Raw genomic sequence first — 7,593 nt, 5'->3', positions numbered from 1 at the left:
ATGTGTTGAAAGTTTATTTAAGAAAAAGTGGAGTCAACAAATGTACAATAAAGTGCACTACAGCATGATAATCATTGTTATAGTGCTAGACGTATTGGCAACGGGAACCTGAGTGATGAAGTGCGACAGAGAACCCAGATAATTAGCGACACAGGGATCCAGAGACCACAAGATGATGAGGGGCACAGAGAGACAGAGGACTCTGATAATAAGGGACAGAGAGAGGTACAGAACCCATATGATGAGGGACAGAAAAAGAAGAAAAAGAGCACAGATAATGAGGGACACAGTGAGACAGAAAACACAGATGATGAAAGTCATAGATATACAGAGAATAGATGATAAGGGAAAAGAGAGATTGGACAATGATGATAGTGACATAGTGAAACACAGAGAAAACAGATAATCAGGGACAGAACAAGACAGAACTAAGACAATGAGTGACAGAGCAGGACATAGAACCATATGATGGTGGAGAGAAGAGGACAGATAACCCAGATGACATGGGACATAGGAAGACCGAGAGCTAAGATAATCAGGGACAGTAGAAGACAGAGAGCTAAAATAATTAGGGACAGAGGAAGACAGAGAGCTTAGGCAATGAGGAACAGTAGAAGACAGAGAGCTATGATAATGTGGGACATGAGACTGAAGTGTCTGAAAATGAAGATGATTATGGAAAAAGTGGGACTGAGATTTAAAATATAAAGGACAGAGGAAGACAAAGAGCTCAGATGAAGAGAGACAGAGGAAGACAGAGAACCCAGATAATGAGGAAGAGAGGAAGACATAAGGAGACTGAAGAGTTTGAGAATTGATGAATTAATGATAATGATAATGAATAAAGTGAGGTTGAGATGAGGGACAGTGGAAGATAGTCCTATGGTTGATATGGTTGATATAGTTGATATGGGACAGAGATAAAGGACATTGATGGTGAAAAACAGTCAAAGACAGAAATCTTAGATGAGAAAAGAATTTACATGATAAAGGGACATATGTAGATATAAATATGATGGGGGACACAGGGAGACAGGGAACATTGATGAGGGACAGAGAGAGACAGAGACCCAACAGTTAAGAGACAGAGGAAGACTTGGAGATGCATGAAACGGATGTTATTGTATTGTGTGTATTGTATTGTATTTGCGGATGAAATTTGTTTGTGCTCTTCTGTAAAAATCGTATGGAGACTGTAACACAACTGTGTGTCTCTAAACATGTTAATTTTGTCTCTATATGTAAGACAATCAAAGACTTTATTCCATTTTATCATATGTATGCATTCACCATGACAATTTATCCAGGAAAACAGCATACTACAGTAAGTAGTGAATTTGCTATTGCTACAGTGTCTATTCTAAACACACTCAAATTGAGGTTCAACCTCCATTTATCAGGATCTTTTCATTGTTCAGATATAATAAACAACAGTGACAGCGAAAACAGATCTACCCCTTCATTCACTTTAATATATGGTCATTGTGGGGAAATTCTTCAGCCTGTAGTCAGGTGCTCCACTGTTTCTTCACATGGTTGCCATGAATAATACACTGTTTGGGTTAATGCAAGCCTTAGGTTACGTGTACATATTGATGAGCCTGGAGATCTGATGTGCACTGAAAAGCAGGAGTCTCCTGGGACGCACCTCCACACTGCACTCTCCCCTCAGCCCAAGGCGGCTGACAGCTCTGCCGAGACAGTTTAAATATGCTAATGTGTGCCGGGCTCTTCGGACACATCTTGTCAGAATCTGTCAGCTCAGAGACCAGCAGTCATACCAAAGATGTTTTTTTTCCCCCCTTTGTTTCTTTTTGTTTTTCTCTGGCCACAGCAATATCCAACAACTGTTTTTTTTACTGTATTATGATGTAATCCATGCCAGGTTACCTGAAACACCTCAGGCTTGAATTCAAGTTGAAAAACACAGAAATTATTAGAGACAGGTCTCTAAAAACAGTTCTCTACTTAATGCAGAGTTGATTATTATAATCACCTCTAATGGCATCTGCATGTTTAATGTAGTCAAGCATAAACCGAATGACAGTCTGTTTACAATATTCTGTCCTTCCACATTAGCTGCCTCCTCAAAACGCTGCCTCCGCCTCGCTGCTCTCCACTGACAGATCACCCACTCTGTCTCGACATGTCAGAACACAGACAGGGCTGAAATACTGAAAAATCAATTCATCAGCGTTCGGTGTGCTTCATCTGCAAACAAATAGGCCCTTAGCTTGTTGTGTTTTACAGTACACACAGCATTAAATCAACACTGCCAGTGTTCAATCAATACTGTGAGCGTTAACTGTGTTAATCTAATATTCACAGTGTTGCTTTAACTTTGGCACATTTGCTGTGTATAGGCTACCAACCTGTTATTTGTGTTTAAAGGTCAATAACATTTTACAGTATATTATCCTAGTTAACAGTCAACACAAGCAATACAAAAAAACTACAACTTTCTGGAGGCATATCTTACTTTATCTTCATCAGTCAGCATTAACATCTGTTAATAACTTTATTTATTTAATTACCCACCCAGATGAATTATGTATACAAAATCAAAATGTGGTCTATACTAACATATTAAATGACCAAACTGACTTTATATATGATTTTATTATGTTGAATAATTTTGCAGAAATTATGTAAATTGACCTCACCTGACTGTGTTTATTTATGTATTTATTAATGTTTTATATTTATTCTTAGTAAATGAGTAAATGTCTGTTTACTAATGTCCATTAACACAGTTGCGTGATTTCAGAGATGCCACAGCCCTACATCTTAGGCCTACTTCAAGCCCCGATACAACATCCTACACTAATCCATGCGTCCCTAGCGTCTCCTTTTTTAAACCTTCATATAATCTAGGCAAGAGATAAGATGAGCAAATTCTTATTAGGCATACAATGGGGAACTTCACATTGTTACAGCAGAGAAGAGACAGCAAGGCACACAAAAATAGAAAGAAGTAATTACCTCACCCTAATTCAACTAGTGAACTTTTGAACTGACTACCTGATCTAAACTTTATACGCTGTGGAAAGACTTTCACTGCAGTACTAAAATCCCCTCCATGCTGATTTTTATCCCCTTTGATTTGAGTTGCTTACTCAACATATCCATTAAGTAAGACAGAGCAGGAAATAGTTCACTTCGGTCAGTACCCTGCGGGTCTAATTACCCGTTGAAAAACTTCTAAAAGAGGGAGTGAGTAAGAGTGAAGAGTTTGGAAATCTTTTTATGACCCTCTGCCTATTTCACCTCTCAATCTAAAAACTGATCAATTACCATCATGTGGAATCATCATCAAATGGCATGAGCCATAAATGCTATATGAGAACAGCTTGTTTCATTATTCACATCTGCTTTGCTTTTGATATGTAAGTCAATTAATTTGAATCCACATAGACATTTTTATCTAACAGCAAGCAGCAGGTGTTTTCAAAGTGTTTGATTTATTTTGTATGTATCTTTTTGTATGTTAGAAATCAGTTATACGTTTAATTTCACATTTTTATCCAATTTTTCTCCCTAATTTCCAAAGCCAATTACCCAAACCCACTCATTAGGGCTCCCCCTATCACTAGTGATGCCCCAATACCAGGAGGGTGAAGACTAACACATGCCTCCTCTGATATATGTAAAGTCAGCCACTGCCTCTTTTTGAATTGCTGTTGATGCAACATTGCCGAGTAGCATCACAGTGCGCTTGAAGGAAAGCGCAGTGACTCGGTTCTGATAAATCAGCTCACAGACGCCTTGTGATGATCGACATCACCCTTTGGAGTGATGTGGGGAGAGAGCGCCATCTACCCACCCAGAGAGAGCAAGGTCAACTTTGCTCTCTCAGATATGAATATTGCTTTCACACCTGCTAAAACGAACCATATCAAGGGTTCAAACAAACCAGAGTAATTTTTACCCGGACCAAAAGAGCTGGTGTGAAAACACTTTAACACATGGCATCATATAAACACAGCCAGTGTGGCTGCAGGTTTTTATTCTAAACATGCAGCAGCATGTGTTCAAATAATAAATGATGCATGCAACATTCATCCATCCATCTTCCTCCGCTTTGCATGCAACATTATTAAATCAAAATCAAATCAGGTGTATTGGCACATCTCACAAGTATAGGTCTACAGGTGAATGATCCTACTTAGTATGTAAAAAAAACACAAATATATACAACATAAAAATAATAAAATATAGATAAAGAAAATATACACTTAACTTACACTATGGTTATACAACATTTCAATGCTGAATGTACAAGTTACACTAAATAACTAAGAAAAAATGATGTTATATTGCTTTTTAAATGTTATTATTAGGAAACTACTTTCTAGACTGCTATTAACTGCTTATTAAGGTTATTTTGTTAATTGCCCTTGTTAGTATCTCTCAGTGAACTCTAGAGCAGTGTTTCTTAGGGAAGTTAATGAATCGATTAGGTGAATCAGGATCGTTGGTCGTAGGGAAAGCACTAAAATGTACAAGAAAAGGATGGAAAAACACTTGAGACATGGCTAAGAGACATTATTAACCAAAACTACTGAAAGAGTTCTTTCAATAGGTGAGTACCCTTAAGGTCTTAAATGCACCCCTCTAAGTGGAACACAAACCATATGTACATTAATATGTACAAAGATGTAACATAAACTATTTGGACAAACTGTTTTAGTTTTAGAGTTTTAGACATTTTCACTTCAGTTATGCCACTGTTTAGTCCCTTCAATGCCAGCAGAGGGCACTGAAATCAAAAGAATGTGACACAGTGCACTCCTGATAAACCTGAGGCTATAAATCAAAAGCAAGGGTGTGCTCGCATGCCTTGCTCTCCAACTCATCCCAAATTCCATCCCAAATCAAGTTGCTATAGAAAACGAAACAGTGCACAAGCAGTGTAAAACTCCCCCAGCTTTATCAAAACAACACACCACAAGAATTCTGGCTCAGCTGTTTGTTTATATCCACTTATTTACACAGTTCTAAGTGTCCAGTTTGAGCTATTAGGACAGCTTCTTCATAAACTCAGCTGACCTTACGCCCTTGCATCATCCAGAGAACTTCCTGAACTGACCATATATCGCCTTGGAGAAACTGGTCAGTGGAAAGTTTGAGGATATGTTTTTGTTTTCATGTTGCCAGAGGTGTGAGTGGGTAAATCAATATCTTGTATACAGCATCAAGTGATCAAATATTTGGGAGGAAGGATGTAGTGAATTAAACCTCAAATTAGAAATATTTACAGTATACAAATAAACAACAAACACATTGTTTTTAACATGTAATTAAAGTTTTATTTTATTGCAAACAGTATGAACCCAATATATTTTATGTTTAATCTCATCAACTTAATTTAATTTATTAATAAAAATACATTTCGGCATTTCAGGCCTGCAACACATTTCAAATAAAGTTGGGATTGGACTTTTTAGGGCTAGGGATAATAACGGGGTACAATACTACTATTAATAATGTAATATGATTTTTTGGTGATCTCAACAGGTGATTGTAATCATGTTTTGGTTCAAAATCAATATGAGTCAAGAAGAGTAAGTCTTTGAGGAAGTGAAATGGGAAAATCTCTGGATGAACAAATGTATGAGGAAACAATAATTCACTTCTGTGATGGCAGCATTGATACAAAAAATTACACTAAGATCCAGGAGCATCCATGCAAGACAATATAAAAACACATGCTGCACACGTTACAAGTGTTAGATGCAAGATTGGGACAAAATAACACCTGAAACACTTTATCGCTTGGTATCATCTGTGCCAAACATCTTTTAGTTGTTGTTAGAAGGCATGAGCTTTGCAATGTTACCTTTTTTTGGAATGTGTTGCAGGAATCGATGAATATTAACAAATGAAATTAATCTAATCAGACAAAACATGAAATATTTTCTGCAATGAAATAAATTTTCTGTTTAGGTGTTTTATATTTTTATGTAACTGTTGAACAATCTATTTGCATCTACCAATTGTTAAATTGTTAGGGGAAAAAGTCAGAATAATTGTATTAAATTGTTAAGCATATGCAGTAGTTCTTATGAAACAATAGAACTTCAATAGAATAACACTAAATTGACCATTTATTGCCGTGGAGAAACTCTGCAGTGGGAAGTTTGATGGTGTGCTCCTGTTTTAGTGCTGGCTGGGGGCGAGTGGATAAACTTGGGATAACATATTGCATGTCCCTTAAGTGCTGAAAAGAGTTTTCCAGAGCAATTGTACTTTTTTCATGTCTTTTTTACAGGGCAAATCAGTATTTTGCTGAATTTCTTTCTGTGTCTGTGGTGGTCGTGGGCACCAGAGTATCATAACTCAGCACAGTGGTGGGGCAGAGAGTTGAAAGGCTTATTAGTGGGGGTATAATGTAGGGTAATTTAAGTCTAAACACAATAACACAGAGCATAATTACAGAGATCCCTAATACAGAAATAACTGTGCATAAACTGTGGAAATATAAAAAACATATTTTTGTCTTCTTACCATTGGGGCAAGAAAGACAATAATATAGACTAGTTACTGCCAGCCAGCCTAACCACGAAACACACTCTCTGCTTTTAGCGATATGCATTAAAACAACAGAAATGTGTATTTCAATAGCAAATTTAAATACATGGACTGCAATATGTTTTCCTTTTATAAGTAATATGAATGGAATAGAATTGATATTCCAATATAGATGGCAATATGAGAGCTTTGTGTACCACTGTGAGTAATGTAGGCCTAACCATGGAGATTTTCTTTTTATTTTATTTTTTTTCAAATGTGGCTGTCTGAGGTTTCATGTATAAACATGGGGAATGGCTCACTGTTTGGACTGGAAAGTACGGGTGTACCATAAAGTCTGCCACAGCTAAACACCAAATATACGCTAGATACTTTCAGACCCAGATTTTAAAAATACACATTCGTGATGAAAAATAGGCTGTTAGTCTGCTCAGAACAGACACTTTTAAAACAGGAAAACCTGAGAACTGTGGAAATTTATTCATGACTTGGTAAGCTCCATAGCAAATATCCAGATTTATCAGAAATAAAGGGCAAACACTAAAGAAAATGCAACAAAACTGAAGAGGAACAGACTGTTTCCATTGTTTGAGAGTTATTATTTCTCTCTGTTTGCTCTGGTCGCATGACTAAGAGTCACCGTGTCAAGTGTTTGCTTCCCACTTGATGCTAAAATAAAAAACTGTGAGCATATGTCACCACACTAGAACAAAACTCACCAGCAGCCTGTTAATGATTGCTACATCACATACCGCAGGTACTTGTTTAGCGATCACTCTACTCCAAACTAAAGCACCATATGGTGGCAAACAGAGTGCAAACACTTCTATATCCTGTTTACCTTACTCATGCTTTTTGCACCATTAGCTTTATATTGTATCATATGTAATGGAAAATGGAAAATGGAAAGTATACTACAAAGCAAAGCGTACATATAGGGACAACAAAAAAATATACTTAATATACACAGTCCAATTTATTATTATTATGTCCAGCACCTTGTTTCTGCACTCACTGTCCGTTTTCTCAGCTTCACTAAGCGTATAAGAGCACATTTTCATT

Source organism: Astyanax mexicanus, chromosome 14 (assembly GCF_023375975.1).
Source record: "Astyanax mexicanus isolate ESR-SI-001 chromosome 14, AstMex3_surface, whole genome shotgun sequence".
Taxonomy (NCBI): Eukaryota; Metazoa; Chordata; class Actinopteri; order Characiformes; family Acestrorhamphidae; genus Astyanax; species Astyanax mexicanus.
The sequence above is the reverse complement of the archived record's forward strand: the minus strand, read 5'-3'. Positions refer to the sequence as shown.